Raw genomic sequence first — 11,591 nt, forward strand, 5'->3', positions numbered from 1 at the left:
TCGCATACGCTGGAGTCCAGAATGAGCCATTTTAACCCATTTCTTCTTTATTCTCGCCCAGACTTTTTTCTTCTCCACCTGTTTCTGACTAGAAATTCTTGACAGGAGAATGGCGTGGGCGCGGAAAGGAGACTCGGAAGTGATACGGATTCGGAAGCGGCACAGGTATGTGGTTGTTGTCGAATGTGCGCATCCCTAAATTTTAAAAGTTTTAGAAGAAAAGGTTTGTCGGTTTTGGAGGTGACAATAATTTCCTTGGTTCTTATGGGTGCAGGCACGAAGAATGCTCGACTTGCGGGCAAGATGAGCAACCTCTCGCGGCAATACTATAAGGAAGCCGATCAACTCTTCGACGTAAATTTCTCAAATCTCCGGTTCATTCGGTGTTCTCTTGCGGTTGCATAGGTTCCTAATTTGCTTGGGTTATATTTGCAGTTTTAGATTTCTCGAGGCGTTGCAAATTTTGGGGATAGGCTTGCCGACTCCTGCGCCTTACCATTGATTATGGTTTTCGTTATCAATGTAAATATACGACACATCCCTTGCTTAATTGACTTGTTTTATCTTTTAAATCCGTAAGATGAGTGATTGGATGTTTCTTGTGGGTGTGTGGGTTGCTAATTGCTCTATTCCTATCGTTGTGCATATAAATTTTCTTTATTTTTGAATACTCCTCTTGACTGGCATATTCCGGCACTGCCGCTTTCAGATAATTGCGTCCGCGGAGTTGAGTCAACCGTTCGAATTGTTGCAGCAACCAGCCATGGCCTCGCATATGCTGGAGCCCAGAATGAGCCACACCAACCCATTTCTTTTGTATACACTCTTAAACCTTCTCTTCTGCACCGATTTTTGATTTGATATTCTTGACAGGTGAATGGCGTGGGCACAGAAAGGAGACTCGGAAGTGATACGGATTCGGAAGCGGAACAGGTATGTGTTTGTTGTAGAATGTCAGCATTCCTAGATTTTAACACTTTTGGAATATAATTTTTCCGGTTGTGGAAGTGGCCATAATATCCATGGTTCCTATGGGCAGGCACGAGGGATGCTCGATTTGCAGGCAAGCTGTGCAAGCTCTCACGGCTTTACTATGAGGAAGCTGGTCCAATCATCCGTGTAAGCTTGTCGAACTCTCCACTTCATTCTATGTCCTCTTTTGGGTTTATGGCTTACTAATTCGCTCTGGTTAATTGTGTAGTTTTGGACTGCTCGAGGCGTTGCTACTTTTGGGGAGGGCATTCCGACTATATTGCTTCATACTATTGTTTCCGGTTTTCGTTAATAATGTAAGTATATCTGACACATCCCTTGCTTAAAGGACTTATGTTTTCTTTTAATTCCTTCGGATAAGTGACTGACTATTTCTCATCATGCTTTGAGTGGTGGCTCGACCGAAAGTTGGCAGCCATTGAAGATAGGGCTGTCAACGGGTGGGATCCGGGTCCGGTCTAGGTAGAAGTACTCCCGAGTAGATCATTAATTGGGACAAAACCTTAGACCCAAAACTGTCAATTTTAACTTAAAATTTAGGTTGAAACAATAACATGGGTTTAAAACCGAACCTTTTAAGCTATAAAAAAAAACCACTTTTCTGATTTAAATCGCAAACTAAAATTTAAACTTTAATCATATATCGTTAATAAAATTGATAGAAAAATACTAAGTTACTTATATGTTAAAACGCCAGACACCTTTATTTATGTATCTATCAGATTCGACACTTTAAACCTATGGTAAGAGAGAAAGTATAAGAAAACGAAAGGAAATAATATATATGGTTAACAAAATAATCGGTTTTGGGCATGAATCCATTCGGGAGGGGCGAGAACCGGAACCGACCCAATTATTTATTTCAACATAATCATGGCGTCCGATCCTTTATAAATGGTTGGGTCGATTCGGGCCAGCCGGGTAGACCTGAACCGTTGACAGCCCCTTCAAGAACATGAACGATGATGGCGATTGTGCTGCAGCAAGGTTGGTATCCCTTTTCCTTCTCCCTTCGGATCTGTACTTCGAGGTAAGGAGCTTTCAAAACCGCACTCGATGTTCGTACCTTTGTTATTGGGGCATAAGATTTTGTCCTACGAAGTTGGTTTTGGATTCACACGAATTAATAAATTCTGCTAATGCAATTTCTGCCTTGTCATTGCAGGAACATTCTAATGGGTTCGCATTGTCAACTGCCGTATCAGAATGACTACGATAGTGTATGCCATCATTGGTTATATCTGTTGGAACCTTTTATAAGGGCTTCTCTTGCTTTATTGTCGTTTTTTGTGGTTGTAACTTCTTTTAATTTTCTAATACTCCCCTTGGCTTCTACAGGCATCGCCACTTCCATGAGATTGCGCCATTGGAGCTGATCCAAGAGTTCGAATTGGAGCAGTAGTCCGCCGAGGCCTTGCATACGCTGCAGTCCAGAATAAGCCACTCTAACCCATTTTATTCTATATTCACTTCTAAACTATTTCGCGTCCACCTGTTTCTGATTTGGATACTCTTGACAGGTGAAAGGCGTGAGCGCAAAGGAGACTCGGAAGCGATATGGATGCGGAAGCTGCTCAGGTATGCGTTTTTTGAACAATGTTTGCATACCGAAATTATATCATTTTTGGAAGACAAGGTCTGTCGGTCGTGGCTGGGGCTATAATATCCTTGGGTCTTTTGGGAGCAGGCACGAAGAATGCTCAACTTGCGGGCAGGATACACAACCTCTCGCGGAAAAACTGTAAGGAAGCCGATCAACTCTTCGGTGTAAGCTTCTTAATTCTCATATTCACTTGTTGTTCTCGTTTGGATGTATGGGTTACTAAATTGCTTTGGTTATATGTGTAGTTTCTGATCTCTCGAGGCGTTGCTATTTTCGGCGATCGGCTCACTGACTCGTGTGCCTTACCGTTGTTCCCGGTTTTCGATATCAATGTAAGTATAGGAAACATCCCGTGTCTAATTCAGTTCCGTTTGCTTTTAATTCCGTAGGATAACGGAATGGATGTTTCTTGTGGGTGTGTGGGTTAATAATTGCTCTATTGCCATTGTTCTGCTTGTAATTTTTCTGAATTTATGAATAATCCTCATCACCTTCACCTTCATGCATTGCCACTTTCAGGAGCTTGCATTCGCGGAGCCGATTCAAGCGTTCGAATTGTAGCAGTGAACAACCTTGGCCTTGCATACGCTGGAGTCCAGAATGAGCCACTCTAACCCATCTCTTCTGTATACACTCTTAAACCTTCCCTTCTCCACCTATTTCTAATTAGGCAATCTTGGCAGGTGAATGGCGTGGGCGTGGAAAGAAGGCTCGGAAGTGATACGGATTCGAAAGCGGCACGGGTATGTGTTTGTTGTAGAATGTCTACATCCCTAAATGTTAATATTTTGGGAATATATGGTTTGCCAGTTGTGGAGGTGACCATAATATCCTTGGTTCTTGTGGGTGCAGGCACTAAGAATGCTCGACTTGCGGGAAAGATGCGCAACCTCTCGCGGCAATACTATAAGGAAGCCGATCAAGTCTTCGGTGTAAGCTTCTCAATTCTCAACTTCATTCGGTGTTCTCGTTTGGGGGTATGGGTTACTATTTTGCTTTGGTAATATGCGTAGTTTTAGATTGCTCGAGGCATTGCTACTTTTGGCGATCGGCTTGCCGGCTCCGCGCCTTACCATTGTTCCCGGTTTTCGATATGAATGAAAGTATAGGAAACTTCCCGTGCTTAATTCAGTTCCGTTTTATTTTAATTCCGTAGGATAAATGACCGGATGTTGTCGTGGGTGTGTGTGTTACTAATTGCTCAATGGCCGTTGTTGTGCTTGTAACTTCTATTCGTTTGTTAATAACCCTAATGATTGACACCTTCATGCATTGCCACTTTCAGGAGATTGTATCCGTGGAGCTGATTCGAGCCTTCGAATTGTAGCGGTGATCAACCAAAGCCTCGCATACGCTGGAGTCCAGAATGAGCCAGTTTAACCCATTTCTTCTTTATTCTCGCCTAAACATTTTTTCTTCTCCACCTGTTTCTGACTAGAAATTCTTGACAGGTGAATGGCGTGGGCGCGGAAAGGAGACTCGGAAGTGATACGGATTCGGAAGCGGCACAGGTATGTGGTTGTTGTCGAATGTGCGCATCCCTAAATTTTAAAAGTTTTAGAAGAAAAGGTTTGTCGGTTGTGGAGGTGACAATAATATCCTTGGTTCTTATGGGTGCAGGCACGAAGAATGCTCGACTTGCGGGCAAGATGAGCAACCTCTCGCGGCAATACTATAAGGAAGCCGATCAACTCTTCAACGTAAATTTCTCAAATCTCCGGTTCATTCGGTGTTCTCTTGCGGTTGCATAGGTTCCTAATTTGCTTGGGTTATATTTGCAGTTTTAGATTGCTCGAGGCGTTGCAAATTTTGGGGATAGGCTTGCCAACTCCTGCGCCTTACCATTGATTATGGTTTTCGTTATCAATGTAAATATACGACACATCCCTTGCTTAATTGAGTTGTTTTATCTTTTAAATCCGTAAGATGAGTGATTGGATGTTTCTTGTGGGTGTGTGGGTTGCTAATTGCTCTATTCCTATCGTTGTGCATGTAAATTTTCTTAATTTTTGAATACTCCTCTTGACTGGCATATTCCGGCACTGCCGCTTTCAGATAATTGCGTCCGCGGAGTTGAGTCAACCGTTCGAATTGTTGCAGCAACCAGCCATGGCCTCGCATACGCTGGAGCCCAGAATGAGCCACACCAACCCATTTCTTCTGTATACACTCTTAATCCTTCTCTTGTCCACCGATTTCTGATTTGATATTCTTGACAGGTGAATGGCGTGGGCGCAGAAAGGAGACTCGGAAGTGATACGGATTCGGAAGCGGAACAGGTATGTGTTTGTTGTAGAATGTCAGCATTCCTAGATTTTAACACTTTTGGAATATAATTTTTCCGGTTGTGGAAGTGGCCATAATATCCTTGGTTCCTATGGGCAGGCAAGAGGGATGCTCGATTTGCAGGCAAGCTGTGCAAGCTCTCACGGCTTTACTATGAGGAAGCTGGTCCAATCATCCGTGTAAGCTTGTCGAACTCTCCACTTCATTCTATGTCCTCTTTTGGGTTTAGGCTTACTAATTCGCTCTGGTTAAATGTGTAGTTTTGGATTGCTCGAGGCGTTGCTACTTTTGGGGAGGGCATTCCGACTATATTGCTTCATACTATTGTTTCCGGTTTTCGTTAATAATGTAAGCATATCTGACACATCCCTTGCTTAAAGGACTTATGTTTTCTTTTAATTCCTTCGGATAAGTGACTGACTATTTCTCATCATGCTTTGAGTGGTGGTTCGACCGAAAGTTGGCCGCCATTCAAGATAGGGCTGTCAACGGGTGGGATCCGGGTCCGGTCTAGGTAGAAGCATTCCCGAGTAGATCATTAATTGGGACAAAACCTTAGACCCAAAACCGTCAATTTTAACTTAAAATTTAGGTTGAAACAATAACATAGGTTTAAAACCGAACCTTTTAAGCTATAAAAAAAAAACCACTTTTCTTATTTAAATCGCAAACTAAAATTTAAACTTTAATCATATATCGTTAATAAAATTGATAGAAAAATACTAAGTTACTTATATGTTAAAACGCCAGACACCTTTATTTATGTATCTATCAGATTCGACACTTTAAACCTATGGTAAAAGAGAAACTATAAGATAACGAAAGGAAAAAATATATATCGTTAACAAAATAATCGGTTTTGGGCATGAATCCATTCGGGTGGGGCGAGAACCGGAACCGACCCAATTATTTGTTTCAACATAATCATGGAGTCCGATCCTTTATAAATGGTTGGATCGATTCGGGCCAGCCGGGTAGACCAGAACCGTTGACAGCCCCTTCAAGAACATGAACGATGATGGCGATTGTGCTGCAGCAAGGTTGGTATCCCTTTTCCTTGTCCCTTCGGACCTGTAGTTCGAGGTAAGGACCTTTCAAAACCGCATCGATGTTCGTACCTTTGTTATTGAGGCATAAGATTTTGTCCTACGAAGTTGGTTTTGGATTCACACGAATTAATAAATTCTGCTAATGCAATTTCTGCCTTGTCATTGCAGGAACATTCTAATGGGTTCGCATTGTCAATTGCCGTATCAGAATGACTACGATAGTGTATGCCATCATTGGTTATATCTGTTGGAACCTTTTATAAGGGCTTCTCTTGCTTTCTTGTCATTTTTTTTGGTTGTAACTTCTTTTAATTTTCTAATACTCCCCTTGGTTTCTGCAGGCATCGCCACTTCCATGAGATTGCGCCATTGAAGCTGATCCAAGCGTTCCAATTGTAGCGGTGATCAACCAAAGCCTCGCATACGCTGGAGTCCAGAATGAGCCATTTTAACCCATTTCTTCTTTATTCTCGCCCAGACTTTTTTCTTCTCCACCTGTTTCTGACTAGAAATTCTTGACAGGAGAATGGCGTGGGCGCGGAAAGGAGACTCGGAAGTGATACGGATTCGGAAGCGGCACAGGTATGTGGTTGTTGTCGAATGTGCGCATCCCTAAATTTTAAAAGTTTTAGAAGAAAAGGTTTGTCGGTTTTGGAGGTGACAATAATTTCCTTGGTTCTTATGGGTGCAGGCACGAAGAATGCTCGACTTGCGGGCAAGATGAGCAACCTCTCGCGGCAATACTATAAGGAAGCCGATCAACTCTTCGACGTAAATTTCTCAAATCTCCGGTTCATTCGGTGTTCTCTTGCGGTTGCATAGGTTCCTAATTTGCTTGGGTTATATTTGCAGTTTTAGATTTCTCGAGGCGTTGCAAATTTTGGGGATAGGCTTGCCGACTCCTGCGCCTTACCATTGATTATGGTTTTCGTTATCAATGTAAATATACGACACATCCCTTGCTTAATTGACTTGTTTTATCTTTTAAATCCGTAAGATGAGTGATTGGATGTTTCTTGTGGGTGTGTGGGTTGCTAATTGCTCTATTCCTATCGTTGTGCATATAAATTTTCTTTATTTTTGAATACTCCTCTTGACTGGCATATTCCGGCACTGCCGCTTTCAGATAATTGCGTCCGCGGAGTTGAGTCAACCGTTCGAATTGTTGCAGCAACCAGCCATGGCCTCGCATATGCTGGAGCCCAGAATGAGCCACACCAACCCATTTCTTTTGTATACACTCTTAAACCTTCTCTTCTGCACCGATTTTTGATTTGATATTCTTGACAGGTGAATGGCGTGGGCACAGAAAGGAGACTCGGAAGTGATACGGATTCGGAAGCGGAACAGGTATGTGTTTGTTGTAGAATGTCAGCATTCCTAGATTTTAACACTTTTGGAATATAATTTTTCCGGTTGTGGAAGTGGCCATAATATCCATGGTTCCTATGGGCAGGCACGAGGGATGCTCGATTTGCAGGCAAGCTGTGCAAGCTCTCACGGCTTTACTATGAGGAAGCTGGTCCAATCATCCGTGTAAGCTTGTCGAACTCTCCACTTCATTCTATGTCCTCTTTTGGGTTTATGGCTTACTAATTCGCTCTGGTTAATTGTGTAGTTTTGGACTGCTCGAGGCGTTGCTACTTTTGGGGAGGGCATTCCGACTATATTGCTTCATACTATTGTTTCCGGTTTTCGTTAATAATGTAAGTATATCTGACACATCCCTTGCTTAAAGGACTTATGTTTTCTTTTAATTCCTTCGGATAAGTGACTGACTATTTCTCATCATGCTTTGAGTGGTGGCTCGACCGAAAGTTGGCAGCCATTGAAGATAGGGCTGTCAACGGGTGGGATCCGGGTCCGGTCTAGGTAGAAGTACTCCCGAGTAGATCATTAATTGGGACAAAACCTTAGACCCAAAACTGTCAATTTTAACTTAAAATTTAGGTTGAAACAATAACATGGGTTTAAAACCGAACCTTTTAAGCTATAAAAAAAAACCACTTTTCTGATTTAAATCGCAAACTAAAATTTAAACTTTAATCATATATCGTTAATAAAATTGATAGAAAAATACTAAGTTACTTATATGTTAAAACGCCAGACACCTTTATTTATGTATCTATCAGATTCGACACTTTAAACCTATGGTAAGAGAGAAAGTATAAGAAAACGAAAGGAAATAATATATATGGTTAACAAAATAATCGGTTTTGGGCATGAATCCATTCGGGAGGGGCGAGAACCGGAACCGACCCAATTATTTATTTCAACATAATCATGGCGTCCGATCCTTTATAAATGGTTGGGTCGATTCGGGCCAGCCGGGTAGACCTGAACCGTTGACAGCCCCTTCAAGAACATGAACGATGATGGCGATTGTGCTGCAGCAAGGTTGGTATCCCTTTTCCTTCTCCCTTCGGATCTGTACTTCGAGGTAAGGAGCTTTCAAAACCGCACTCGATGTTCGTACCTTTGTTATTGGGGCATAAGATTTTGTCCTACGAAGTTGGTTTTGGATTCACACGAATTAATAAATTCTGCTAATGCAATTTCTGCCTTGTCATTGCAGGAACATTCTAATGGGTTCGCATTGTCAACTGCCGTATCAGAATGACTACGATAGTGTATGCCATCATTGGTTATATCTGTTGGAACCTTTTATAAGGGCTTCTCTTGCTTTATTGTCGTTTTTTGTGGTTGTAACTTCTTTTAATTTTCTAATACTCCCCTTGGCTTCTACAGGCATCGCCACTTCCATGAGATTGCGCCATTGGAGCTGATCCAAGAGTTCGAATTGGAGCAGTAGTCCGCCGAGGCCTTGCATACGCTGCAGTCCAGAATAAGCCACTCTAACCCATTTTATTCTATATTCACTTCTAAACTATTTCGCGTCCACCTGTTTCTGATTTGGATACTCTTGACAGGTGAAAGGCGTGAGCGCAAAGGAGACTCGGAAGCGATATGGATGCGGAAGCTGCTCAGGTATGCGTTTTTTGAACAATGTTTGCATACCGAAATTATATCATTTTTGGAAGACAAGGTCTGTCGGTCGTGGCTGGGGCTATAATATCCTTGGGTCTTTTGGGAGCAGGCACGAAGAATGCTCAACTTGCGGGCAGGATACACAACCTCTCGCGGAAAAACTGTAAGGAAGCCGATCAACTCTTCGGTGTAAGCTTCTTAATTCTCATATTCACTTGTTGTTCTCGTTTGGATGTATGGGTTACTAAATTGCTTTGGTTATATGTGTAGTTTCTGATCTCTCGAGGCGTTGCTATTTTCGGCGATCGGCTCACTGACTCGTGTGCCTTACCGTTGTTCCCGGTTTTCGATATCAATGTAAGTATAGGAAACATCCCGTGTCTAATTCAGTTCCGTTTGCTTTTAATTCCGTAGGATAACGGAATGGATGTTTCTTGTGGGTGTGTGGGTTAATAATTGCTCTATTGCCATTGTTCTGCTTGTAATTTTTCTGAATTTATGAATAATCCTCATCACCTTCACCTTCATGCATTGCCACTTTCAGGAGCTTGCATTCGCGGAGCCGATTCAAGCGTTCGAATTGTAGCAGTGAACAACCTTGGCCTTGCATACGCTGGAGTCCAGAATGAGCCACTCTAACCCATCTCTTCTGTATACACTCTTAAACCTTCCCTTCTCCACCTATTTCTAATTAGGCAATCTTGGCAGGTGAATGGCGTGGGCGTGGAAAGAAGGCTCGGAAGTGATACGGATTCGAAAGCGGCACGGGTATGTGTTTGTTGTAGAATGTCTACATCCCTAAATGTTAATATTTTGGGAATATATGGTTTGCCAGTTGTGGAGGTGACCATAATATCCTTGGTTCTTGTGGGTGCAGGCACTAAGAATGCTCGACTTGCGGGAAAGATGCGCAACCTCTCGCGGCAATACTATAAGGAAGCCGATCAAGTCTTCGGTGTAAGCTTCTCAATTCTCAACTTCATTCGGTGTTCTCGTTTGGGGGTATGGGTTACTATTTTGCTTTGGTAATATGCGTAGTTTTAGATTGCTCGAGGCTTTGCTACTTTTGGCGATCGGCTTGCCGGCTCCGCGCCTTACCATTGTTCCCGGTTTTCGATATGAATGAAAGTATAGGAAACTTCCCGTGCTTAATTCAGTTCCGTTTTATTTTAATTCCGTAGGATAAATGACCGGATGTTGTCGTGGGTGTGTGTGTTACTAATTGCTCAATGGCCGTTGTTGTGCTTGTAACTTCTATTCGTTTGTTAATAACCCTAATGATTGACACCTTCATGCATTGCCACTTTCAGGAGATTGTATCCGTGGAGCTGATTCGAGCCTTCGAATTGTAGCGGTGATCAACAAAAGCCTCGCATACGCTGGAGTCCAGAATGAGCCAGTTTAACCCATTTCTTCTTTATTCTCGCCTAAACATTTTTTCTTCTCCACCTGTTTCTGACTAGAAATTCTTGACAGGTGAATGGCGTGGGCGCGGAAAGGAGACTCGGAAGTGATACGGATTCGGAAGCGGCACAGGTATGTGGTTGTTGTCGAATGTGCGCATCCCTAAATTTTAAAAGTTTTAGAAGAAAAGGTTTGTCGGTTGTGGAGGTGACAATAATATCCTTGGTTCTTATGGGTGCAGGCACGAAGAATGCTCGACTTGCGGGCAAGATGAGCAACCTCTCGCGGCAATACTATAAGGAAGCCGATCAACTCTTCAACGTAAATTTCTCAAATCTCCGGTTCATTCGGTGTTCTCTTGCGGTTGCATAGGTTCCTAATTTGCTTGGGTTATATTTGCAGTTTTAGATTGCTCGAGGCGTTGCAAATTTTGGGGATAGGCTTGCCAACTCCTGCGCCTTACCATTGATTATGGTTTTCGTTATCAATGTAAATATACGACACATCCCTTGCTTAATTGAGTTGTTTTATCTTTTAAATCCGTAAGATGAGTGATTGGATGTTTCTTGTGGGTGTGTGGGTTGCTAATTGCTCTATTCCTATCGTTGTGCATGTAAATTTTCTTAATTTTTGAATACTCCTCTTGACTGGCATATTCCGGCACTGCCGCTTTCAGATAATTGCGTCCGCGGAGTTGAGTCAACCGTTCGAATTGTTGCAGCAACCAGCCATGGCCTCGCATACGCTGGAGCCCAGAATGAGCCACACCAACCCATTTCTTCTGTATACACTCTTAATCCTTCTCTTGTCCACCGATTTCTGATTTGATATTCTTGACAGGTGAATGGCGTGGGCGCAGAAAGGAGACTCGGAAGTGATACGGATTCGGAAGCGGAACAGGTATGTGTTTGTTGTAGAATGTCAGCATTCCTAGATTTTAACACTTTTGGAATATAATTTTTCCGGTTGTGGAAGTGGCCATAATATCCTTGGTTCCTATGGGCAGGCAAGAGGGATGCTCGATTTGCAGGCAAGCTGTGCAAGCTCTCACGGCTTTACTATGAGGAAGCTGGTCCAATCATCCGTGTAAGCTTGTCGAACTCTCCACTTCATTCTATGTCCTCTTTTGGGTTTAGGCTTACTAATTCGCTCTGGTTAAATGTGTAGTTTTGGATTGCTCGAGGCGTTGCTACTTTTGGGGAGGGCATTCCGACTATATTGCTTCATACTATTGTTTCCGGTTTTCGTTAATAATGTAAGCATATCTG

General features: G+C 42.7%; 2 long non-coding RNA genes across 2 annotated transcripts; both read left to right on the forward strand.

The window, feature by feature from the left end:
• Positions 1 to 1,224: 1,224 nt before the first annotated feature.
• On the forward strand, positions 1,225 to 3,603 carry LOC148802908 (uncharacterized). The gene is made up of 6 exons (XR_016081442.1): positions 1,225 to 2,213; positions 2,332 to 2,571; positions 2,681 to 2,760; positions 2,842 to 2,928; positions 3,116 to 3,339; positions 3,449 to 3,603. It is a non-coding gene; the product is annotated as an uncharacterized LOC148802908 (long non-coding RNA).
• Positions 3,604 to 8,482: 4,879 nt separating this feature from the next.
• On the forward strand, positions 8,483 to 10,455 carry LOC148802909 (uncharacterized). The gene is made up of 6 exons (XR_016081319.1): positions 8,483 to 8,561; positions 8,680 to 8,919; positions 9,029 to 9,108; positions 9,190 to 9,276; positions 9,464 to 9,687; positions 9,797 to 10,455. It is a non-coding gene; the product is annotated as an uncharacterized LOC148802909 (long non-coding RNA).
• Positions 10,456 to 11,591: the final 1,136 nt, after the last annotated feature.

The sequence above is a fragment of the Nelumbo nucifera genome, chromosome 1 (assembly GCF_055504915.1).
Source record: "Nelumbo nucifera cultivar China Antique chromosome 1, China Antique-T2T, whole genome shotgun sequence".
Lineage (NCBI taxonomy): Eukaryota > Viridiplantae > Streptophyta > Magnoliopsida > Proteales > Nelumbonaceae > Nelumbo > Nelumbo nucifera.